At 40.7% G+C, this 26,671-nt stretch overlaps 1 protein-coding gene across 2 annotated transcripts in view; it reads right to left on the bottom strand.

Moving 5' to 3' along the window:
- The window catches only part of LOC111168723 (uncharacterized), a 567,745-nt gene that overhangs the window by 167,715 nt on the left and 373,359 nt on the right, over positions 1–26,671 (bottom strand). Inside the window, exon 1 of one of the 2 annotated variants that reach the window (XR_004024460.2) lies at positions 5,024–6,012. The exons of the other annotated variant lie outside the window; for it this stretch is intronic. The gene's annotated coding sequence lies outside the window, so the exon portion shown is untranslated. Of the gene's footprint in view, positions 1–5,023; positions 6,013–26,671 lie in introns of those variants that run through there. 2 annotated transcript variants of the gene reach the window in all.

Consider the following 26,671-nt stretch of genomic DNA (forward strand, 5'->3'; position numbering starts at 1 on the left):
TTCTAGATCTGTGTAATAGAGGAATAATACTACCTACTTTATGAGATGTTATTGGAAAACATAAATAAGTTGATATTTGTAGAGTGTCTAGTACATAGTAGGAAATGGCAACTCTTATTCAGTAATCTGGATTAAGTGTCTACTCTTCGGATTTATGTAGAGATATTCTGGAGGTGTTTACTGTTGCCTGTAGCACCGTGTGTTGAAGCTGAGTAAAAATATCTGCTACAAACACATTCCCTTAGTCACTTATCTCTGGAGTACATACATACTGTTTAGTTGCTTACCCAATAGCCAGATCTACCCACTGCTTCCTCTGGGTGGAGCCTGTTTCCATGATGGAGGCTCAAAATGCCACATACTCATTTCCCATCATGCCTGTGGCTACGCATAAATAAGAGTTGCTGGGAACTTCTGGGAAGGAGTGTCTTCCCTGATAAAAGAAGGAAGAATGTGAGGAGAAAACCCTTTCCCATTCTCCAATCTTTCTGTCACATAAGGATATCCTTCAAGCTGCTGCAGCCACCTTAAATCTTGAGGAAACAGCCGAAACAGACTCTGACCTTACTCATTAATATCACAGAGCCACTGAACTAACCCACAAATGACCTAGCACCACACTCCTTGTCATGTGAGATAATGAAGTACTTTCCTCATTTAAAATATAGCCCCTCTCATTATTTATAACTGAACAATACAGCCCTTATTTCCTTTTCTTCCTCCAGGGCATCAAGAGACTCTTTCCATTTTATGTTTGAGCATTTGAGCAGGAGTATGCAGAAGTTATTAAACAGGAGTTTATCTTTATGAATAATGCTAATGAATTTTCCAGAGAGGTTGGGTAACTCATCCAATGTCACACAGCCAACAGCAGAGAAGAATTGGAACGCAAGTCTATCTGACTCAAAGGCCAGTCTTTTCAGAACACTGCTACTACATACATGTAGCTGTTAGCCAGTCCAAGAAGAAATATTTTAAGTAGGTAAAGTTCCCTTTCCTTTTCTGCCTCTCCTTTCAGTTTCTATTCTGCATAATTCTAAATCTCCCAAAGTTTCACCTCCTTAAGCAAACTGACGTTGTGAAATTTCCCCTTCTTTGTCCTCCTTCTTATCAAAATGTCCCTGTTCTGGGTTCCATTTCCTCAGGAAGCCAATATGCCTAAAAAGTTAAAGCTAGATAATAAGTAAATTTCTTTAATGGGATCCTAGTTTGGAGAGTGCCTTCAATGGAAGTTTTCAATGCCCTAGTGGACAAAAAGGGCTGGTTCAGCCAATAAGAGTTAACTGAGGGGTATGGAGCATGATTAGAATCCGTTTATTCCTTAAGCAGGTACTTATTAAGCACCTCACTTACTATGCCAACAGTATTCTAGATGCTAGGAATATAGCACTAAACAAACAAATTCTCTCCCTTCATGAAATTTAAACTCCAGTTGAGCAGAGATAATTTAAAAATAAATATGTAATATTTCAAATGGTGAAAACTGCTCTAAAGAAAAATAAAGCAGGCTAACAAAAAGAGATTGGTGGGGGTAGACTGTCTCATTAAGAGTGAGCAGGACACACCATGCAAAGAAAAGGACGTAAATGTTAACAATATGACAATATAAAATTCATGGAAAAGTACAATGGGAGAGGAAAGTGAAGAAAACTGCAAGAAAGCTATTACCCTCTTCTTATAAAGTAGGACATCAAGAAATACTGCTAAACTGGATTGAACAAAAAAGAGAAAATTAACCATATTACTTAAAGTTACAAAGATGATCAGTAGAAAAACTAAAAAATCCTGGAGAAGAAAGGATAGGAGAAGGGATATTTTAAGAGAGCTAAATCCTCATTTTTCATTTCTAGAAGTCAATAGAAACTGCTTAATTGAGAAAATAGGTGTTATCTCACTTGCTAACTTTCACTGGTCAGTGGTGGCTGCCTGGGGGTCTCCTGAGTAGAACTCCATACACAAGACCAGCTCTTTAAGAAAGTGGACTGTAATCAATTAATTAGTGCCGTCTGTCATGGGGGCAGAAAGTATCGATGATAGCCCATAGTCCAAGAACTGTCATCTCCATTTGGAGCAACGCCGAGTCATTTGGATATGGGATGGCCCAGGGCAAGGTGAGAGCAATAGCAGCAGTAAGAATAGGTTACACCAGATTAGAGAAAGAGAAATAGGATGATAAGGGGATTTGCGATATGATGGATTCTTATGTCATACTTTTCATTTTGATTGACAACATTCTGAAATGTACAAGGGAGATAAACTATAGAGAAGACTGACAGAAAAGAGTTAGCTTTACATCACTAATATAAGAATTAGGTGTGTTGGGCTTCAAACCCTGCCTTTCCGAAGTCTCAGAGAAGAATTTAAGCAACAGAGTTTCTAAGACGTGTGCCTTCCTTGGCTGGATTGTATCCAGTGACTCATTTAAAGTCAGTGAAATGTATTTTGGGTATTGTAAACCTTCAGTGGAGAAAACTTACTGTTGGTCCAATGAAGCCCTCCCTGCCGTACCAATTACCTAAACAGAGGATGCCAAAATACCAGGGTCCCAGCTGTACCATCATGCCAAATCCTGGGAACACAAACAAAGCTTGAAATCTTGTCTCTAATTAAATCATGTGGTGCCTGGTGACTCTGCTGGCCACCTACTCAGCAGAAAATCATGTGAAACTCTGAGCCGGCTCCCTTGGTGGCTAATGTCTCTAATAAAGACACAACCCCCAGCCTGTCTGTGCTCCCCAGGACTGGCACCAAATGAAGAGGACAGCAACACGTGTGGTTATCAAAAGGGCACGGTTAGAAAGCTGCCTACTCACTAAAAAAAGCAACAGTGAAGCTTCATAACACTTCAGTACTCTAAGTCCGTCTCCACCTCGGTGAGAAGCACCCAGAGAGGTGACTATTGCAAAGAGCCCTACACTAGAGCTCTCATTCACACCCCAGCTCTGATACGTTTACTAACTTGTTCAACCTATATTCTGCCCAATCCTGTGCTAGATGATAGATGACCCAGTGTCTCCCACTCCAGTACCCCAGGCTCCATCAGTATCTGGGGCACCTCACTTTACAGTGTTAATTCCTAGGCATAAATTGTTTCCAGTGTGGACAGACAGGCTGCCTCTGTGCTGAGGATCCCATTGTCCATGAGGAATGATTAGTGGAGCCCTGCCTCCAAACACCTCTCCCACTTGGTCCAGGAACCTAAAGTTAGACACTTATCCCTTTAGATTCCTTATTAAATGCCCCTATAGAAATGGTTCTGCACAGTTATCAGCCATTAACACCTTAGCATGATATGTTCCCAGAGGAGAGCCTACTGTGTGCCTTAAGTAGACTCTCTAATCCTCAAAGTACTCCAGCAGGGTCTAACCATTCTAACCATTCAACACACACACACACACACACACACACACACACACACACACACACATTTTTTTGAGGACCTACTATGTGCAGGGCATTTGTGCTCAGGTGGAAGATGGTTTGGCATGTCATAACTAAAGGTAAATCACGTATGGCCCTGAGCACCGTCTAGTAGGAGTGATAAGACACATACATAAATAAATATTATACAGTGAATTTATTGCCATGACAAAGGTACATAGTATTATGTTTGGGATGTAGTTGCGCTAGAGACCAAGCTAGGACCTAGACATTCATTCAACACCTATTTATAGAGCACAAATGGACTCACTCATATGAGAGACTTGCAGGACCAAACACTTTAATGTCAGAAAAAAACCAGGGTATGTGTGGGGTGCGTATGCAAGTGAGGGGTAAAGAAGGAAAATATGGAGAGACTCATAAGGCTATCAGTTTGGGGTAGGATGATGGGAAAGGGGGGAAATGGGATATAAAATTAGAAAAATCAAGAGGTGACAGATCATGGAAGATTTTGTATGTCACACTAGAGAGTTCTAACCTTATTCTGTGGTCAACAGAAATTGGGGGGCTATAGAAATTTTAGGGCTGGAAATTGACATAATCAAGACATGGCTTTCTACAGAGTAACCTGGCAACAACATATGGAAGCAATTAAACTAAAGATAAATAAGGTAGGAGACCAGTGAGGAAATTACTGAGTGCTCAAAGAAAGAGGGAATAAGGGCATGAGCTGAACATCTGACAGTGGAAACAGAGAGGAGGATAAATGCTGGCATTACTGGGTTCTGAAATAGCCACCATCAGCTCCTTAAGCCCAGGTCTTGGGTCACATTTCCACCGAGCACACCACATAGTGCCTGGCACAGAGTAGGCACAGGATAAATGTCAGAGGTAGGTAAACGGATGGATGAGGGAGAGGGAGGAATTAAAGACGGCGATGCTTGGGGCTAGATGTCTGGCACCACCTTTGGAATAGGTTTGGGAAAATGAACCATGATGGATCCATGTTGTTGACTGAGGGAAATAAGAGATCAGAAAATACCTGGATCATGGGGTTTGGAGACAGCACAAGGGACCTGGGATTTCGACAGGAGAAAGACAGAAAGCAGGAAAGAACAGCAAGGGGCTGATTCTAGGCTGCCTCTCAGAACAGGGGGTGCAGACTTGATACCCCATGGGTTCAGGGGGTGGCTGACCCCTCCGAGGACTGTCAGGCAAAAAGGAGGTTGATAAGCATTGCAGCAGGACAAGTGCTGGCATGAGGCACTGGTTACAAATACAGGATTTGCACTCAGAATTCTGACAGACCTGTGCAGGAATCCTGATTATACCACTTACTTAACCAGGTCACGTTATTAGAAATATCCAGGTCTTGATTTGTTCATTGATAGAGATAATCATACCAAATAGGGTTATTCAGGGGATGGAAGAGATAGCAGCTGTCCACCAAAAATGCTCACTCTCTGAAACTTGCACAGTCTGAGTCACTGCTAGGAGGAAACCACCCAGCCAGACAGCTGCATAACCCAGTCCCCCTTGTGGCCAAGTACTCCATGTGTTAGACAAAAGAATGTGAGCAGAAAAGACACATGCCTCTTCTGGCCAGGACTTTTTAAGGAGCAGGTAAACCTTTTCTACTCACTTTTCCCCAGCTAAGTGCTAGAGGCAGAGGATCCCAGGTCCTGGAGGATGTGCAGCAGCCCCATGGACGAGGCCTTCATAGCAAACCATCATGTGGAGGAAAGCTGCCCTGGGACCAGAGCTCCAGCAACAGAGGGTCCTGTGGACAAGAAACAGCCTCTTTGGTGTCGAAACACTGCAATTCTGTGGTTTATTTGTGATGGCAGGACACCTCATGCTAACAGATGCAGCAAGGATTACAGGATAAATAAGAGATAAAGCATGTAGCACTCTATCTACTCATGGTAAGTACTCAATAAACGGTAGCCAGAAAAAAAAAGTTAGAAGAAGAAGAAAAAATAGAACTTGCGACAGTGAGCAAAGAGGATGGTTCTAGGGAGCTCTGAGATCTGTGGGGTCTGGCAGCTCTTTCTTTTGTTTAGGGCCTGAAGCAAGGTCTTAACCTAGTAGAAGTGAAGATACTTTTGAGAATCTAAAGAGAGGGACACTTTCACAGGAATGAATGAATTAATGATAGTTCATGGGCCTCCTGAACCCTATCTTTGTACAAAACACACACACACACACACACACACACTTCCCGCCAGCCCCAACTGATGCGCACACATGCTTATCCATCTTCCCACCCCCAAGCCAGGTTCAATTCTTTGGCTTGGAATTTGGAGCTGCTGACAACCTCCTACCTCCTCACCCTAGAGCCCAACTGCCAGGCCTGTGACAGACAGAATAATGACCCCTTGAAAGATGTCCATATCCCAATTGCCAGAACCTGTGAATGTGTCACCTCACCTGGCAAAAGGGATCTTGCGGATTGATTAAGCTAAGGATCTTGAAATGAGATTATCCTGGATTATCCAGGTGGGCCCAATGTCATCACAAAGGTCCTTATAAGTGAAAGAGAAGGTCAGAGTAAGAGAGAAAATGTGACAAGGGTAACAAGGTCAGAGAACCAGAGATTTGAAGACACTATGCTGCAGGCTTTGAAGAGGCAGGAAGGAGCCACCAGCCAAGGAATACAGGTGGCTTCCAGAAGCTGGAAAAGGTGAGGAAACAGATTCTCCTCTGGAGCCTCCAGAAGGAACCAGCCTACCAACAAACAGCCTGACTTTAGCCCTGTGAAATGGAGTTGGGACTTCTGACTTCCAGAAATGGAAGATAAGAAATATGTGGAGATTTGTTACAGCAGCAGAAGGGAACTAATACACCTCCCCAGAACCAGTCCCCATGGCCCTGCTGCTGGGCTCCTCCCTGCCTTGGCTTGCTACACTCTCCACACAGAGATAAGAGGCCACTGGGTTCTCAAAGCTTAGTCCCTAGAGCAGAGAAGCAAGGCCCTATGCCGATGGGCAGAGCCTCTTCACAGCACAGCTGTCCAACTATGTAATCCAGCCATTATCCATCACGAGCCAAACCAACCATGATGGCACACTAGATAACTACCAGCTCTATTAACTGGGAAGTGACTTCTTGGCAACCTAAAGGATTTCACAGTCAGCAGATTACTAATCCATTACTGGGAAGGCTTTACACTTTTTCTCAAGTTCTTCACGAGGTAGTCAATTAGCGGGTGTCATAAGATATTTTTATTGAAACTTCTACATCCGCTAGATTTGTTTCGTGTGTTAAACAATATAATGGGTGAGTTTCCAAATTCACTTCATATTTTAAAAGATGATAATGAGCACATAATGGCACCTAGACCCACATAAAACCTCCTCAGGTGTAATCAGGCCCTCTCTATCCCCCTACCATGGCTAAAACAGGGTTGGCAAGGTAGGAGAGGGTTACAGGCTGAATTTTATGCCCTGAAATTCATATGTTGAAGTCCTAAGCTCAGTACCTCAGAATGTGACTGTATTTGGAGATAGGGTCTTCAAAGAGATAATTAAGTTAAAATGAGGTCATTAGGGTGGGCTTAATCCAATATGACTGGTATCCTTAAAATAAGAGGAAATTAGGACACAGACACACCCAGAAGGAACACCATGTGAAGACACAGGCAGAAGATGGTCACCTACATGCCAAGGAGAGAGGCCTTAGAAGAAACCAAACCTGCTGACACCTCAATGTTGGACTTCTAGTCTCCAAAACTGTGAGTAAATTAATTTCTGTTGTTTAAGCCACCCAGTCTACGGTACTTTGTCATGGCAGCCCTAGAAAACTAATACAGGGGTTTTTCTTTATCAGCACCCTAGAAATTGCACTGAAGATTTCTTTACTAGGCAAATAGCTGGAATTAATGTACTAAGATCTTGTTTCCAATATATTCAACTCTTTTACAAAAGTAGCAAATTGGTATCTTATATTCTGTCGGTGCAGTAAATAATCAGGCAAAAGGAACTAACATTTTTCAAATTCCTGCTATAAACCAGTCACTGTAATAAGCTCTTTACATCTGTTATCTCATTTAATCCTTAAAGAGGCATTGTTGTTTCTTAAAAACAAACAAACAAAAATACACATGAGGAAATGAAGGCTCAAAGAAGTTAAATAACCTGCCCAAGGCCACGTGGATGCTTTGTGAAATTAACATCTCAATCTGTGTCTCTCAATTTCCTGTTTACCCCAGATTTTGCACAAACTCTGCCACAAGGCTGCGTGATATCTTTGCACTGAAAGTGGTGAGAGTTCCTAAAGAGGTATAAAGATTAATAGAGGCCCTATTCCATCTCCTTTGAGCATTCGAGCTGTTTCTGGGGAGAGGGGTACAGAGCAGTAAGAGTATGAGAAAAGGAAAAGCATCCTTTTTTTTGTATACATAGGAAACAAAACTCTGGCTGCCTATCGAGAGGGTACGTGCATCATTTCCCCTCCCCTGGTAACACTGCGGATGCTGCAGATGCTTGGGAGTGCAATAAACAAGTTGTAATATATTAGCACGAACAGTTGCAGTGAGCTCCTATAGCTGGCAGAATTCCTGAGAAATGGTTTTTATGGTACCGATCTCCTTGGAGACCTTAAATAACGGCCTCAAATGTATGGTACAGGGATCACAGGGTTTATTACTTTAGTTTTAGCCTGGTGTTCTGCAACTTATAGTTTTACTGATAAATTGGGATCCATTCAGCTGGTACATATTATGTAGGATTGTAGCACTGTCTCTCTGTATTGAAGGATTAGAAATGGGCAGATGCCTTGATTGGGTAATAACGGCGCTAGCCCAAGCTGTGCGTGTCAGACAGGGCCCGGCTGTGCATCTGGGCTCATTTTAAAGAGGAATGGGCTCACACAGTAGGACTGCACCCCTTCCTCTATACCTTCTAATCCCAGAGAAACCCGACACGGAGTTAGTACTCTCATGCTTTCACTACAACCTGGCTAAAGGCAAACAAATTCAGCTCCCTTTTGGGGAGGGTGGAGAAGATCTCCACTAAAATAAAAATTACACTTCTGAATCTAGCAATAGAGGGGTGGCTTTTTATGCAGAACCTAGGAGTACACTGTTCCCTATTTTCTATGGGTTAAAATAAAATCTGCTTTTAGGGCTTCTCTGGTGGCTCAGTGGTTGGGAGTCCGCCTGCCGATGCAGGGGACGTGGGTTCGTGCCCCGGTCCAGGAGGATCCCGCGTGCCTTGGAGCAGCTGGGCCCGTGAGCCATGGCCGCTGAGCCTGCGCATCCGGAGCCTGTGCTCCGCAACAGGAGAGGCCACAACAGTTAGAGGCCCGCATACTGCCTCTCACTGCAGAAAAAAAATCTGCTTTTAGTGGCTGTGGCTGCTTTATATACACTTAATTAATTTGACGTTGTTAGCAATCAGATTTTACAGGCCATGAACATAGTACATTTGAGAGAAAGCTGTTCATGTTCCTGATTTTCAACCAGTTGATCAGTCTCTTGGCTTAAAAAAAAAAAAAAAAAAAGTATTATTATTATTTTTTTTTTAGGAAAGGGACATCAATTGAATTTTGTTGTGTTGGTGGTCTAGTTTTTAAAAAATCAAGCTAGTATGCAGGAATAGTAACTTTCTTTCAGCTGAAAGTCTGGTATAGATTTTAGCATTTGCACATTGGAGCCCTTTCAAATCCCACCTGACTTAATCTGTAAAGGATGAAGGATTTACACAAAGAGCCTCAACTCCAAGGTGTCATTAAGTTCTACGGGGTCAATAATTCCTGAAAATGAATTTAAACAACAAAGCTCAATAATTCTATAGACATTGTTAGCCTGTTTCTTTGGGGAACAAAGAGGACAGGGGGAAGAAGGAAATGGGCTTAGGTATGAGAGACTGGAAAAATGGTTCGAAGAGAAGAAACAGTCCCCACCCCCACCCATGAATTCTGGATCTTCCTTTAAGCTCAGAAGGTACCCAGCCTTCTGTAGTAAGAAATGCTTTCCAATGTGTGGATGTGCTTTGGGCTCAGTCCTGGGTAGCCAACCTTCTTCCTAGTGGGTCTGGTCCTGAGACAGTTAACAGTTCTTTATGATGTCATTCGGCTCCTTGGAAAGGAGATGGGGCAGAGGATGAAATGGACATCCAGTGTTGTGAGAGAGTTGCCATATTCCATGCCTCAGTTACATTAACTGCTGCTGCAGAGCCATTCAGAGCCAGCTCTGTTGAAGGCTCCTACCTGGTCAGGTACAAGGTAGCATCCTCATGGGGATTTTATGAAGGATAAAGCTAACTATTTTTGATAAATGGGAAAGATAACCCAGGGTGCTTACTATTGTTTAACCTATGGTAAGATTCTCAGTGGCCTTTTCTCCTGGGAAAGATGCATTCTGAAAACGACTCCTGTGAAAGCAAAGAGCCAGTGTGCAGTGGCCATTCAAACAGAGGAGGGAGGGAAATGTGACAAGATAGAGGGAGAAGGATTCAACGATAATTACTGCTATCTTAAAAATAACACAGCAAGTGGCTTCCCTGGTGGCGCAGTGGTTGAGAGTCCGCCTGCCGATGCAGGGGACACGGGTTCATGCCCTGGTCTGGGAAGATCCCACATGCCGTGGAGCAGCTGGGCCCGTGAGCCATGGCCACTGAGCCTGCGTGTCCAGAGCCTGTGCTCCGCAATGGGAGAGGCCACAACAATGAGAGGCCCGCGTACCGCAAAAAAAAAAAAATAATAATAACACAGCAAAGGAAACCACTGCCAAAAACCAAGACAACCTACTGAATGGGAGAAAATATTTGCAAATGATATGACTGATAAGGGATTACTATCCAACATACATAAACAGCTCATACAACTCAATATCAAAAAAACAAACAATACAATTTTTTAAATGGGCAGAAAACGTGAACAGACATTTTTCCAAAGAAGACATACAGATGGCCAACAAACACATGTAAGGATGTTCAACACTGCTAATCATCAGAGAAATGCAAATCAAAACCTCAATGAGATATCACCTCACACCTGTCAGAAGGGCTATCATCAAAAAGAACACAAATAACAAATGTTGGTGAGAATATGGAGAAAAGGGAACCCTTCTACACTGTTAGTGGGAATGTAAATTGGTGCAGCCACAATGGAAAACAGTATTAAGGTTCCTCAAAAAACTAAAAATAGAGCTACCGTATGACCCAGCAATTCCACTCCTGGATATATATATGAAAAAAAAAACCCCGCTAATTTGAAAAGATATATACATCCCAATGTTCATAGCATCATTATTTATAATTGCCAAGATATAGAAGCAACCTAAATGTCCATCAGCAGATGAATGAATAAAGAAGATGTGGTATATATATATACAATGGGATATTACTCAGCCATAAAATGGAATGAAATTTTGTCATTTGCAACAACATGGATGGACTTGGAGGTCATTATGCTAAGTGAAATAAGTCAGAGAAAGACAAATACTGTATGATATCACTTATATGTGGAATCTAATAACTACACAAACAAGTGAATATAACAAAAAAGAAGCAGACTCACAGATATAGAGAACAAACCAGTGGTTAACAGTGGGGAGAGGGAATGGGGGAGGGGAAAAATAGGGGTAGGGCCTTAAGAGGTACAAACTATTAGGTATAAAATAAGCTAAAGGGATATATTGTACAAAATGGGGAATATAGCCAATATTTTATAATATTATAAAGGGACTATAAACTTTAAAAGTTGTAAATCACTATATTGTACATCTGGAACTTAGATAATATTGTAAAGCAACTATACTTCAATAAAAAAATAAAAAATAAAAATAACATAGTTATGTTATGGGCTAAGTTGTATCTCCCCAAAATTCATATGTTGAAGTTCTAAACTCAGTACCTCAGAATGTGACTACACTTGGAGATAAGGCCTTTAAAAAGTAATTAAGGTAAAATGAGATCATATAGATGGGCCTAATTCAATATGACTAATGTCCTTATAAGAAGAGGAGATTAGGACACAGAGACACACAGAGAAAATACCATGTGAGGACACCAGGAGATGTCTATCTACAGGCCAAGGAGAGAGGCCTCAGAAGAAATCAACCCTGCTGACATCTTGATCCTGGGCTTCTAGTCTTCAGGACTGTGAGGAAACAAATTTCTGATGCTTAAGCCACCCAGTCTGTGTACTTTGTCATGGCAGCCCTAGCAAACTAATACACTCTCTAAGAAAAAAACTAATAAAAGATAGTACATGACGAAGGTGTTTCTTATAAGAGCAGCAATCTTGCCCCCCTTGCTCACCTTTCTATTCTAGCAACTCAAGAATGGTGTATCACAGGCGCCCCATAAATATCTGTTCCCTGCATGTGCCAAGCACACCTGGCCTCAGGACATTTGCACTTGTTACTCCCTCTACCTTGATGTCCCCATTCTCCCATCTGCATTGCTCACTCTTGTTCTTCCTTTTAATCACTCTCAGTGCCTTCTCCTTACTTGCGCTTTTCTTGTTGCACCAACCGCCTGACATAGCACATGGCTGTTTACTGTCTGTCCCCTCACACTGCCCACCCCCACTGGAACAAAAGTTCCATGAGAGTATAAGCTTTATCTTTTCTGTGCAGCTGATATCTTCAGCATTTAAATGGTACCTTGCACAGAGTGAGCACCAAAAAACCCTTGTTGAACAAAGGCATGCATTGGTCCTACAGTTATACTCTCCCTCAAAGTCATCCTCATACTTTCACTCCAGTTCTGTGTTCATCAAACCACCTAATTAGTATCACTGATCTTAATTCAGTGATCTTAACACCAGGAGACTTCTCTGAAGAGTACTTTTTATCTTCTTTTTTTCACTTTAACAATGAGGTCAAGATAACAGACAACAGTTTTATAGATGAGTTCTAGTAAACATGGAAGGGCTTCCCATTGTCCACAAGACCAAGGCCAAATCCTTAGTATGTCATACTATGCTTTCTGTGACCAGGCTCCTACCCACCCCTCCACCCTCACTCTCACTACTCTCTGACTCCTGTTTTAAACTTTGATACATTGAGCCACTCATGACTAATCCATTCACTCACCCAGTTAAGTGGGACCTCCTCTGTGCCTGGCACAGTCGTTCCCTGCACAGGGACCTTTGCATGTGCTGTTTCTTCCCCTCACCAACATCCTCCCTCTAGCTTTGCCAAGTGTTCTTTCACAGGCAGATTATAAGAGCTGAAATTCAGACATTGAAGGCCACACCAGAGGAAGATCAGAAATGGCCACCAGGGAGCTTCAGGATCATGAAACGTATGCACAAAGAAGGGAGGGAAACCAAAGATAGCTACTTTATTTTATGTGGTCACTTGATGGCCATTTTTTCCTATGTTGTCCTTCATATCTGTCCCCATCAATGTAAATTTGTAAAAAGCAAGGTCTTGTAGTGATTTAACTCAACCTGTACATTTCATCCATTTCATCCCAGTATGTAAATGGGAACTTTATGAAAACTTGATTGATATTAAATAACAGCAAGATTCCATTTTACATTCATGAGATGAGTAAAATGCATAAAATTCAGATGATACCAAGCATTGGCGAGGATTTGCAAAGTGAGTCCTCTTGTACACACTGCTGGAAGTGCTAGAACCTCTTTGGACGGCACTTGGCTCAGCAGTTCCATGTCTTGGCATTTACCCCAGAGAGACATGCACATGTGCCCAAGGAGGCATTGATGAGGGTGCTCATGGTAGTACTGTCATAGCCAAACACTGGAAACTATCTAAATGTCCATCAATACAGGAATGGCTAGATGAACTCCAGCATGTCTATGCTATGGAATACTACATAGTCATTGAAAAGCATGAGATGTATCTATTTGTACTACGTAAACAGATCATCCATGTGAACTCTATGAACTCAGGGGGCTTGATTTTCTCAGTTGGTTGTCCAGTGTATTCTTAGCAATTCAGAACAGTGACTGGCACTGAGCATTTACCTGAAAAATATTCATTGAATAAATGGAAGTTGAGTTAAAAAAAAACATATCACAGAATATGTACAGTATACTACATTTATATGTGATCATTTGTATTAGAAAAAAGGAAAACAACAGTATTTTCTATGGATGCATATATGTGTATTAAAACTTAGGAAAAGATCTGGAAATACACAAACAAACTGGGAATTCACTGGGGGCAAAGTAGGGAAGGTCAATGGGGACCTTAGCTTTAATGGTAATGTTTTAATTATTAGGAGAATATTCACTTATTACTTGGTTAATAAAAATTAATTTTAAAATGTTCCAATGCATGATTAAAACTATGATGCTTGCTCCTGAGGGAGAGGAAAACAATTAGTCCAGTATTCTTTAATTTTCTTTTGTCTAGAAATGGGATGAGTCCCAGAATTTGAAGATAGAACCCAATCTGCAACTGCAAGAAAATCGAGATCTACCAGGGCAAGAGCCAGGCCTTTAGGGAGCAGAGTGATGTCCGTGGAATTCAGGATGAAGAAATGGGTCCCAGAAAATTTACTTAGGAAAAAAAGTAAGGGATAAATAAAAGAGGTGGTTCATAAAGGATTCCAAAGTAAGGATGACTAGCATTGTTGAGTTACCAGCAGATGAACTGTTTTGGAGAAAAACCTTGCTCCAAGGGGAGACAATTTGTGATTTTGGAAATCCTGGGCTTGAAGTGACTGTGAGATGTCCTGCTGGAAATAACTGGTAGACAGGGGGATATTTGTGGAAATGGAACAGGGGTGATGCCAATTTGGAAGTTATTTGCACAGAAAGGATAATGAAACAATGGAATTTGAACCAGCTCTCCACTGGGGAGAGTATGAGGAGAGAAGAGTAAGGGGCAGGTATCTAGTCAACAGCCATCCCAGCTAGGGAAATACCCAGGGATGGTGCTTGTCTTGCAGTACCTCTGTCACATCACTCAAAAGGTCAAGCATTCGGGATTCAGACAGTAATGACAATGACTGACCTTTGACCAATGTAAGTCAATAGGAAGCAGCTATTAGCAAATTCATTAACAAGAGTCCTGTTGCCTGGACAGAGATGTCCTTGAGTGCTAGGTCATCCCTGCCTGTAAGAGTTATGGCTTGTATGAAATGCATCAGTCTTGTGTTTCCTGGGAAGGTGTTTTCCCTTCATGAAGTATAAGATTAGTTTTACTGGACCACCAGGGCAGATTATCCACAGAAGAACACCAAACCACTACTTCTGTGCCATAATTTCAGGACAAGGATTCCTCAAAAGAAATGTCAGACTGATGCCCAAAACTCTATTGAAAGAATCAGTTCCTTCTTGTTAAAACTCTCAGTTAAAATGCATGTAACCCCCATGGCAATGGCACCTTGGAAAGCATGCTGGCTTTGGAATCAGCCCAGCTAGAAATCAAACCCCACTTTTACTGCTTTAGCTATCTGAGCTTACTTCGCAAAGTCTCTATTTCCACATCTGTAAGATGGGGTGATAATGTCTATCTGGCAGAGTTCTATAAGAAATAAAAAAAACAATGTATGTAGACCACATGGCACATAAGAGCCCTAGAATCAACGGCAGTGCCTTATTCCCCTGTCCCCTCTCTGAGGGAACAAAAGGAAACAATTCCTGAAAGCTAGGAGTGAAGAGACATGCCTGACCTACAATGGATTTGTTTCACCACAGAATTCCAGACAACTCTAAATGATCACTATGCTGATAACTAATTATTGATGAGGTAGGTCTATGCTCACCTGGATCTTGCACATCACCAAAGGAAAAAAAAAATCAACCTGACATTAAGAAAGGAATACCTAACTAAGCAGAGTCATAGATCTTTTTCTTGGAATCCTAGGTATGAGAAGAGGAAGAGGAAAGAAAAGTAGAAGAGTTCTTTCCTGGAAGAAGACAGTCCCAAGGCATCCCCATCTCACTTTAGATCCCTAACTCACTAGGCTTCTCCTCCTGCTCTTTGTGATGAGGCCAGTCCAGTATGTACTGGAAGTAGAAGGAATTAGGAAGACTAGAGGAGGGGAAAGAGCAGCAATTAGAGTGGAGCCAAGAACCCGGATCCCGCTTGCTGTCTCACTCTGCTTGCGTGGTGCCAGAGCACCTGGCCTCACAGTGGAACAGCTCAGCCATCAGTATGTTCCATCCACATGGTGCCAGATGCTTGAGTAACTGCCCAAACTTTTCATATTGTGTTTGCATGTGTGGCTGTCAAAAGACCTAGTCATGCTATAGAGTTGGAAATAAATAAAAAATGGTGGGAAGAAAAGGATCTCCTCCTCCTGTACCTTTCCCAATAACTCCTAGTCAGAAAGTGAATGCACACATCCTAGTCACCCACACGCACTATTTCAGGGACATTTTAACCAACCGTCTCAGCCTATTTTACATTTCTTTACAGTATATATAGCCAAACGTATGATGACATAAAGATTAAGAGAACAGGTTCTAGAGCCTAAGCACCACAGTCCATCCCTGCTTTGCCGTTTATTAAGTTGAGTGACTTTGGCCTTGCTACTTAGTTTCTCTGTGCCTCAGTTTCCTCATCTGTAAAATTGTAAAATGTGGATATATTAGTACCTACTTTATTATTACAACCTGTGTTATGGGTTTATTCTGAGGACTAAGTAAATAGACATAAAGCTATTAGGACAGTAGATTCTACTAATGCAATAGCAGATCAGGCATATAGTTAGAGTTTAGTAAATATTAGTTATCATTATTGCTAATATTAACAGCAATTTAATATCACAAGATTGTGAGGGATCATAAAAGACCATCCAATCCCTGCATTTTGAGTATTATTTTCAACACTACTTCTTATCAATCATTCTATGATCTCACTTAATTCTATGATTAACCCTCAATCTTAGAATACTCTTGAGTATGTGTGTATATGCTATTTATCTACAGCTTTTAATAATGCTGACAAAGCATAACACAGTGACCACATGTCCCAGATTTTCTTGGATAACCTAATTTTATTCTTTTTTCATAAAAGGCTTTGATTTGCTGAATAGATAAATGGGATTTAATTTTTATATCATGGCAAGATTTCTAAATACATAATTTAAAAAATCAAGTAGAAATCTTTTGGTCCTGACTTCCTTCTGAAAATGGTTATAATGAATGTATGTAATTTTAAAAGAATAGGTTCTAATGATTCCCATGTTGGTAACAACACATCTAAGAATTACAAAAAAATGTGGTGAGGGCTTTTGACCTAGAGATTCGTTTTGTCTCTAAGGAAGCTTGTTTGTACCTCAGTCAACAGAGTGCTTTATGCAGGATGTAAGCAATTAGAGTACAACCTTTGTGATTCACACTAATGACCACAAGACCCAATGAACACATGATCCACTGACTTTTGCTTATTAGTGAGAATGTAAAAAGATGAGATGAAAAACAAACAGGCTTTATACACTAAAAATATGAGAAATACATCTTAGTGTTATTTGTGCTTAGTTATTTTCCAATTTAGGATATTCATGTCGAAGGCATCTGAGAATCCAAAGCACTTTTAAAGAACTAAGTGATTTTTGTCATCCTTGCTATTAATTATAGTGTGGCAGGTTCACAGAAGGAGATTAAATTGGCTATATCTCAACAGGAAAATACTAGAAGAAACTATTCTTTAGGTTTTGAGTGAGAAGACCTGGACTCTCCATTCCTGACTCTGTCATGGAGCAGCTATGTGGCTTTAGGCAAATCATACACTCATTTTTATGACTGGACTACAAGACCACTGAGGTCCTTTAGCACTTAGCAACCCATGAATTATAAGACTGATCAATTTTGTAAAATAAAAAAAGTTACAAATAAAAAAATAAGGAAATGCAAATCAAAACTACAATGAGGTATCACCTCACACTGGTCAGAATGGTCATCATCAAGAAGTCTACAAACAATAAATGCTGGAGAGGGTGCGGAGAAAAGGGAACCCCCTCTTGCACTGTTGGTGGGAATATAAATTGATACAGCCACTATGGAGAACAGTACGGAGGTTCCTTAAAAAACTAAAAATAGAATTACCATAGGACCCAACAATCCCACTACGGGGCATACACCCTGAGAAAACTATCATTCAAAAAGAGTCATGGGGGCTTCCCTGGTGGCGCAGTGGTTGAGAGTCCGCCTGCCAATGCAGGGGACACAGGTTCGTGCCCCGGTCTGGGAGGATCCCACATGCCGCAGAGTGGCTGGGTCCGTGGGCCATGGCCATTGGGCCTGCGCGTCCGGAGCCTGTGCTCCACAGCGGGAGGGGCCACAACAGTGAGAGGCCCGCGTACCGCAAAAAAAAAAAAAAAAAAAAGAGTCATGTACCACAATGTTCATTGCAGCTCTGTTTACAATAGCCAGGACATGGAAGCAACCTAAGTGTCCATCAACAGATGAATGGATAAAGATGTGGCACATATATACAATGGAATATTACTCAGCCATAAAAAGAAATGAAATTGAGTTACTTGTAGTGAGGTGGATGGACCTAGAGTCTGTCACACAGAGTGAAGTAAGTCAGAAAGAGAAAAACCAATACAATATGCTAACACATATGTATGGAATCTTAAAAAAAAAAATGGTTCTGAAGAGCCTAGGGGCAGGACAGGAACAAAGACAAAGACGTAGAGAATGGACTTGAGGACACAGGGAGGGGGAAGGGTAAGCTGGGACGAAGTGAGAGAGTGGCATGGACATATGTACACTACCTAACGTAAAATAGCTAGCTAGTGGGAAGCAGCCACATAGCACAGGGAAATCAGCTCGGTGCTTTGTGACCACCTAGAAGGGTGGGATGTGGAGGGTGGGAGGGAGACACAAGAGGGAGGGGATATGGGGATATGTGTATATGTATAGCTGATTCACTTTGTTACATAGCAGAAGCTAACGCACCATTGTAGAGCAATTATACTCCAATAAAGATGTTGAAAAAAAATTAAATTAAAAAATTTTTTAAAAAAGGCATTTCAAAAGGATGTTTTTCTGGATTCTTCTTTTGAAATTCTGCCTTTTCTTCAAGATTAATTAACTGCCTTACCTTGTTTAAATTGCACCCCTCTCCCAAAAGCTTCTATCTGGATAGCGCAGAAGAAACCACAGCCCCAGTCAGCCCATAGCGGTACCCTCTGTCCACCCATGGACATGAAGTACCCTACACTAGAGCCATGCCTGTGCAGTCCATTCAAATCAGCTAACGCATAAATGGCTCCAACTTGGAAATTTCTGGTGGGGGTTATGAAGCCCACAAAACTAAAAGTCTTTTGAAGAAGAAAGATAAGTTCATAAAACTTCTGCCTTAAGGCATATTATGGTAAGTTCTGAGGTAAGAGGGAGAAGGTACTCTGAGAGTTTTTAAAAGACCGTTAATGCTAGGGAGCTCTGGGGAATTCTCATGGAGAAGTTGGAATTTGGGTTACGTTTCAAAACTGAGTTGGAGTTAGACAAGCCAAAATGCGTAGGGAGGGCATTTCAGAAGCAAAGATTGTTGTAAAGGAACAATTCAGAGGACAGAAGTGTAGTGAGTTGAATAGCGTTCCCCCAAAAGATAATGTCCAAGTTCTAACCTCCAACACCTGTGAATGTGACCTTCAAAAAGAGATTCTTTATAGATGTGGATCTATGTAAAGGATCTGAAGATGAGATCATCCTGGGTTTAGAGTGGGCCCTAAATCTGATGACAGGTGTCCTTATAAGAGACATAAAAGGAGAAGACACACAGAGACAAAGGGGAAAAACTATGTCATGATGGAGGCAGGGATTAGAATTATGCTGTCACAAACCAAGGAACACCAGGAGCCATCAGAAGCTGGAGAAGGCAAGGAAGAATTCTTCCCTGTGGCCTTCACAGGGAGTGAAGCCCTGCCAACAGCTTGATTTTGGACTTGTGGCTCAGAGAACTTTGAGAGAATAAAGTTCTGGGTTGCTTTGCTTTTTTTTTTTTTTTTTTTTTTTACTACCTAGTTTGTGGTAATTTGTTATGGGAGCCCTGGGGAACTAATACAGGGGATGTTCTCAGGAATGGAATATGAGTGGTGCACCTGGCTCTTTCTTGAACGGTGTTTGTTGTCAAGGTAGAGACTGAGGGGAGAAAGGAAAGAGAATAATGAAAGGATAAGACTTCAAAGAAAGCCACAAATGATGTGGCAAGCTCTTTGAATAGGAATGGAGAAACCCACAAACATTTGAGACATAGTAGAAGTAGGAAAAGTAGGCAATTATCAAGACTGGATAATTGGTGTTATATGTGAGACAGAATTGCACGGGAATAAGCTAGAGATGGGAAACTATTACAAAAGCTAAAGGAAACGTAACATGGGGTTAAATGGAAGCAATGGTAACAGAGTTGAGATCTAGCAGATGTTGGGCTGAGGATTCTGTGATTAGCTGGATGGGTTAGGGAGCATGAGAGAGAAGGCCAAGCGAAGCTTGTGGAAGCTCCAGTTTTAAGGGTTTAAATAAGGGAAGAGAAGCCGGTAAATGAGATCTGGATTCCACCAGAGGAGGAGAAAAAGAACTGGTGGAGTCCCAAAGGAGGCTGGAATTTGGAGGAGCAGGCACTGTCTAACGTTATGGACAGGTCAACAGGCTTAACAAAGAGAGTTTGGTGATTAGGTGGTTGGTGGAAATTTTTGAGAGCCCAGTAGCTATGGAATACCAAGAAGGGCATACAAATTATAAGAGAGTAAGAAAGGAAATGGACCTATCAAGTATAATGTACTCCCTTAAGATTATTTTGGTAAAAGAGAATAATATAGGATGTACCGTGAAGTAAACAGTGTGAAGAAAAGGTTTTTTAGACTTTGATTAAGCTTTAGTATGTTAGCATGCTATCTCCAGAGAGCCCCTGCTAACCTGCAAATTATATGGGAAACACTAATTCATAGCATGAATACCTTTGCCAGATGAGCTAACTGTCACTCAGAAAGAGCTCTCCTTCAAGGATGCCTGAGGGACTGGAATATAGCATGAATCTGCATTTACTAGGAAAGAGATCAGAGCAGAACAGCTTATGTTTTAATGGCATGTACAGCTGATGGTCCTGGGCAGCAGGGAGGTAGCATGAAGCCTTGGGAAAACAAGAGGTGGGAAGTGGGGATGGGGTACGGAAAACCAGATGCACCAAATGACAACTGTGCCTACTTTGCCATTCTGTCTAGGGACAGCCTTTGCCTCGCAGGTCCTCTAGTCACTCAGTGATTTGTCTGGTAATTATCTAGCAAGTATCCTCCAAAGAGAATTCAAGAAATGGGTAATAACCTGAAAGTACACACTGCCTCTGATTTCTGGGCCTTTTCATACATTCAGGAGTATTTTTCAAGAGTTTTCAAGAAAGTGCAAGGCAATTGCTGCCAGTCCAAGAAGAGTTTGTCCAAAGATCCCCTCAGAGTATCAGAAAAAGAGAATTTCTAAGTGGAAAAGACAAGTGGTCAGCCAGCCCTGCTCTCTGCAGCAACGCAAGTCATTATCCAATACGTATATCATGGAACAAGCCCTCAGCAACTCATTTCTTCCTGTTTGTTTACCACCTTAAATATTGGGGCCCATCATGCACAAGTTTCTTCCTAGCAGAGAATATCCAGAAATTTAACAACATTTATAAAGAAACATGAATAAGGTCAGAAAATCAAGATATTCAATGGTCATTTGAAAGCTCCCTTAGCCTCTCGTTTTCCTATCCCAGCAACTCTGCCTACGCCCTCAAAACTGGTAAGAATTTACTGTGGTTTTTAAACGTTTTATTCAAAATTCCACAGCCATGTTTAGCAGCTGAGGATTACGCAGAGGGAGGAAATATGGAAAAATAGAAGACTTCCATTTTGTGGAAGATTAGACAATTCATAGTAACAGCTGACTTGGTTATTGTAAGGTTTGAATGGAGAGCACAGTCTGAATGAGCACCTACAAACTCAGCGGTTCATGGAACATAGGAAGCGCCTCAATCTCCTGGGAACCTCAGTGAACACGTTAAGGTTGGCAGTAAAGATCCAGTGACAATGAGGTTAAGACCTGAACAAAGAATAGCAATACATATTTACCCCAAGCTCAGAACACACAGACTTCCACTCACTCAGCAAATATTTACTGACATCCTGCCATGAGCCAGACAGGGCTAGAAAGGCAAGGAACTCGTTATGAATCAGGAAGAAGCCAAAAGATTCAGCCTTTATTATAGTATGAATCATTTATAATGTGACATTGCATGGTGGTCCTCAAATGTGGAAAGAGACTTCCTCAAGTTTCAGAAGTGGTAACGCATGCGGGTAAGACAGAGGCTACGGGACAGATGGTGGCAATAGCCCACAGAGTGACTGGAGATGAGGAGGATTCTAGCATCCCTTGGAAGTATGTACCTCCAATGGGAGAGCAACAAATAGACTCTGAGTCATCGTCAAGGGAAGACTCCAGTAGTTCGGCTGTCCCAAGCCAGAGTCCTGCACAAATCTGATGGATGACTCTTCTTGCCCCTACACAGTATCTCTTCTCCCTGTTTCTACTAACAGAACCCCAATTAGCTCTAGAAAATCCATTCTACATGACTCAGGTGAGACTAAACCTGCTTTAAGTCTGACCTTTCACAATACTCATCTCCCTTGTTCCTATGACGAGACTACCAGAGTCCTAGACTTTTATTGTCAGACCTCTCTTTCTGCTGCACTTGAGAAAGAGCTTGTCCAAGAGGTGAAGAGAAATGCAGAACCATAAAGACATGGCTGGGGCACTGGAAGTCAGAATCTACCCCTGGACTTTTCATTACTTGAGACTTAAGCTGCTTTGAATCAGATTTCTGTTAAAAAAAAAAAAAAAAACCTGCAAAACGCCTAACTAATACAAAAGAAAGCATGCTCCAAACCACTCCTAAACCAGGCTTGGTGAAGAACAATTAAAAAGTGGGAGGACAATGCTTTGAGACTAGATATCAATTATAGGAAAAAACCTGTGAGAAATACAAACACACAGAGGCTAACCAACACACTACTTAATAATCAAGAGATCACTGAAGAAATTAAAGGGGAAATCAAAAAATACCTAGAAACAAATGACAATGAAAACATGACGACCCAAAACCTATGGGATGCAACAAAAGCAGTTCTAAGAGGGAAGTATATAGCTATACAAGCCTACCTTAAGAAACAAGAAAGATCTCAAATAAACAACCTAACCTTATACCTAAAGCAATTTGAGAAAGAAGAACAAAAAAACCCCAGGTTAGCAGAAGGAAAGAAATCATAAAGATCAGATCAGAAATAGATGAAAAACAAATGAAGGAAATGATAGCAAAGAACAATAAAAGTAAAAGCTGGTTCTTTGAGAAGATAAACAAAATTGATAAACCATTAGCCACTCATCAGGAAAAAAAGGGAGAAGACTCAAATCAATAGAATTAGAAACAAAAAAGGAGAAGTAACAACTAACACTGCAGAAACACAAAGGATCATGAGAGATTACTATAAGCAACTATATGCCAATAAAATGGACAACCTGGAAGAAATGGACAAATTCTTAGAAATGCACAACCTTCTGAGACTGAACAAGGAAGAAATAGAAAATATGAACAGACCAATCACAAGCACTGAAATTGAAACTGTGATTAAAAAGTTTCAAACAAACAAAAGCCCAGGACCAGATGGCTTCACAGGCGAAACCTATCAAACATTTAGAGAAGAGCTAACACCTATCCTTCTCAAACTCTTCCAAAATATAGCAGAGGGAGGAACACTCCCAAACTCATTCTACAAGGCCACCATCACTCTGATACCAAAACCAAAGATGTCACAAAGAAACTACAGGCAAATATCACTGATGAACATAGATGCAAAAATCCTCAACAAAATATTAGCAAACAGAATCGAACAGCACATTGAAAACATCATACACCATGATCAAGTGGGATTTATCCCAGGAATGCAAGGATTGTTCAATATATGCAAATCAATCAATGTGATAAACCATATTAACAAATCGAAGGATAAAAACCATATGATCATCTCTAGATGCAGATAAAGGATTCGACAAAGTTCAACACGTATTTATGATAAAAACCCTCCAGAAAGTAGGCATAGAGGTAATTTACCTCAACATAATAAAGGCCATATAGGACAAACCCAGAGCCAATTTCGTTCTCAATGGTGAAAAACTGAAACCATTTCCACTAAGATCAGGAACAAGATAAGGTTGCCCACTCTCACCACTATTATTCAACAGAGTTTTGAAAGTTTTAGTGACAGTGATCAGAGAAGAAAAAGAAATAAAAGGAATCCAAATCGGAAAAGAAGTAAAATGGTCACTGATGTAGATGATATGATACTATACATAGAGAATCCTAAAGAGGCTACCAGAAAACTACTAGAGCTAATCAATGAATTGGTAAAGTAGCAGGATACTAAATTAATGTGTACAGAAATCTCTTGCAGTCCTATACACTAATGATGAAAAATCTGACAGAGAAATTATGGAAACACTCCCATTTACCACTGCAACAAAAAGAATAAAATACCTAGGAATAAACCTACATAAGGAGACAGAAGACCTGTATGCATAAAAATATAGGACAGTGATGAAAGAAATTAAAGATGATACAAACAGATGGAGAGATAAAGCATGCTCTTGGATTGGAAGAATCAACACTGTGAAAATCACTTATACTACCCAAAGCAATCTACAGATTCAATGCAATCCCTATCAAACTACCACAGGCATTTTTCACAGAACTAGAACAAAAAATCTCACAATTTGTATGGAAACACAAAAGACCCCGAGTAGCCAAAGCAATCTTGAGAAAGAAAAATGGAGCTGGAGGAATCAGGCTCCCTGACTTCAGACTATACTACAAAGCTACAGTAATCAAGACACTATGGTACTGGCACAAAAACAGAAATATAGATCAATGAAAAAGGATAGAAAGCCCAGAGATAAACCCACGCACATATGGTCACCTTATCTTTGATAAAGGAGACGAGAATATACAATGGAGAAAACACAGTTGCTTCAATAAGTGGTGCTGGGAAAACTGCACAGCTACACGTAAAAGAATGAAATTAGAACACTCCCTAACACTATATACACAAAAGTAAACTCAAAATGGATTAAAGACCTAAATGTAAGGCCAGACACCATCAAACTCTTAGAGGAAAACATAGGCAGAACATTCTATGACATAAATCACAGTAAGATCCTTTTTGACCCACCTCCTAGAGAAATGGATAGAAAAACAAATGGGACCTAATGAAACTTAAAAGCTTTTGCAAAGCAAAGGAAACCATAAACAAGACGAAAACACAACCCTCAGAATGGGGGAAAATATTTGCAAATGAAGCAGCTGACAAAGGATTAATCTCCAAAACACACAAGCAACTCATGAAGCTCAATATCAAAAAAACAAACAACCCAATCCAAAAATGGGCAGAAGACGTAAATAGACATTTCTCCAAAGAAGATATACAGATTGTCAACAAACACATGAAAGAATGCTCAACATCCAAATCATTAGAGAAATGTAAACCAAAACTACAATGAGATATCATCTCACACCAGTCAGAATGGCCACCATCAAAAAATCTACAAACAATAAATGCTGGAAAGGGCGTGGAGAAAAGGGAACCCTCTTGCACTGTTGGTGATAATGTAAATTGATACAGCCATTATGGAGAACAATATGGAGGTTCCTTAAAAAACTAAAAATAGAACTAACATATGACCCAGAAATCCCACTACTGGGCATATACCCTGAGAAAACCATAATTCAAAAAGAGTCATGTATCAAAATGTTCATTGCAGCTCTATTTACAATAGCTAGGACATGAAAGCAACCTAAGTGTCCATCAACAGATGAATGGATAAAGAAGATGTGGCATATATATACAATGGAATATTACTCAGCCATAAAAAGGAATGAAACTGAGTTATTTGTAGTGAGGTGGATGGACCTAGAGACTGTCATACAGAGTGAAGTCAGAAAGAGAAAAACAAATACCGTATGCTAACACATATATATGGAATCTAAAAAAAAAAGAAAGAAAATGGTCAGAAGAACCTAGCGGCAAGACGGGAATAAATATGCAGACCTACTAGAGAATGGACCTGAGGATATGGGGAGGGTGAAGGGTAAGCTGGGAAAAATTGAAAGAGTGGCATGGGCATGTATACACTACCAAATGTAAAACAGGTAGCTAGTGCAAAGCAGCCGCATAGCATAGGGACATCAGCTTGGTGCTTTGTGACCACCTAGAGGGGTGGGATAGGGAGGGTGGGGTGGAGGGGGATGCAACAGGGAAGAGATATAGGGACATATGTATATGTATAACTGATTCACTTTGTTATAAAGCAGAAACTGACACATCATTGTAAAGCAATTATACTCTAATACAGATGTTAAAAAAAGAATCAATTGTAATGTAATCAATAAACTGTAGTGCATATTTTAAAAAAACAGAAAAACAAAGAAGTGGGAGGAAACTTAAGTCATAGAGTTCCCTTTCCAAGCCAGCAAAATGGTGAGTCTTTTGAAAGAAGCTCTGTTTGATGCATAGCCTCAAACTGCCCCCTTACCAACCACCCTGCTCAAAATCAAGCTATTCTATTTATTTTTAAGATTGTAATGACATTTATTATGTTTTTTAGTTACAAAAGTTACATATTTTTTATCATAGAAATCACTTAAAAACAGAAAACGTACTCCCACCACCTGGAGGAAAATAGTATTAAACACTTTAACACGCAGACTTTAAAATGCATATACAACTTTTAAATGCATATACAACTTATAAATGCATATACTACTTTTAAAATTATCCTTCCCCCTTTTAACTTTAACTTAGTACTACATAAACATTTTCCACATGAATCATTGTTTTCTTAACGTCTTTATTGCAGTATAATTGCTTTACAATGGTGTGTTAGTTTCTGCTTTATAACAAAGTGAATCAGCTATACATTTACATACATCCCCATATCTCCTCCCTCTTGAATCTCCCTTCCACCCTCTCTAACCCACCAATCTAGGTGGACACAAAGCACTGAGCTGATTTCCCTGTGCTATGTGGCTGCTTTTCACTAGCTATCTATTTTACATTTGGTAGTGTATACATGCCCATGCCACTCTTTCAGTTTTTCCCAGCTTACCCTTCCCACTCCCCAAGTCCTCAAATCCATCCTCTATGTCTGCGTCTTTATTCTTGTCCTGCCCCTAGGTACATCAGAACCACTTTTTTTTTTTTTTAGATTCCATATATATGTGTTACCATATGGTATTTGTTTTTCTCTTTCTGACGTACTTCACTCTGTATGACAGTCTCGAGGTCCATTCACCTCACTACAAATAACTCAATTTCATTTCTTTATATGGTTGAGT

Source organism: Delphinapterus leucas, chromosome 11, assembly GCF_059928025.1.
Source record: "Delphinapterus leucas isolate spDelLeu-1000000601 "Yukka" chromosome 11, BTC_Dleu_Yukka2, whole genome shotgun sequence".
Classification (NCBI taxonomy): domain Eukaryota; kingdom Metazoa; phylum Chordata; class Mammalia; order Artiodactyla; family Monodontidae; genus Delphinapterus; species Delphinapterus leucas.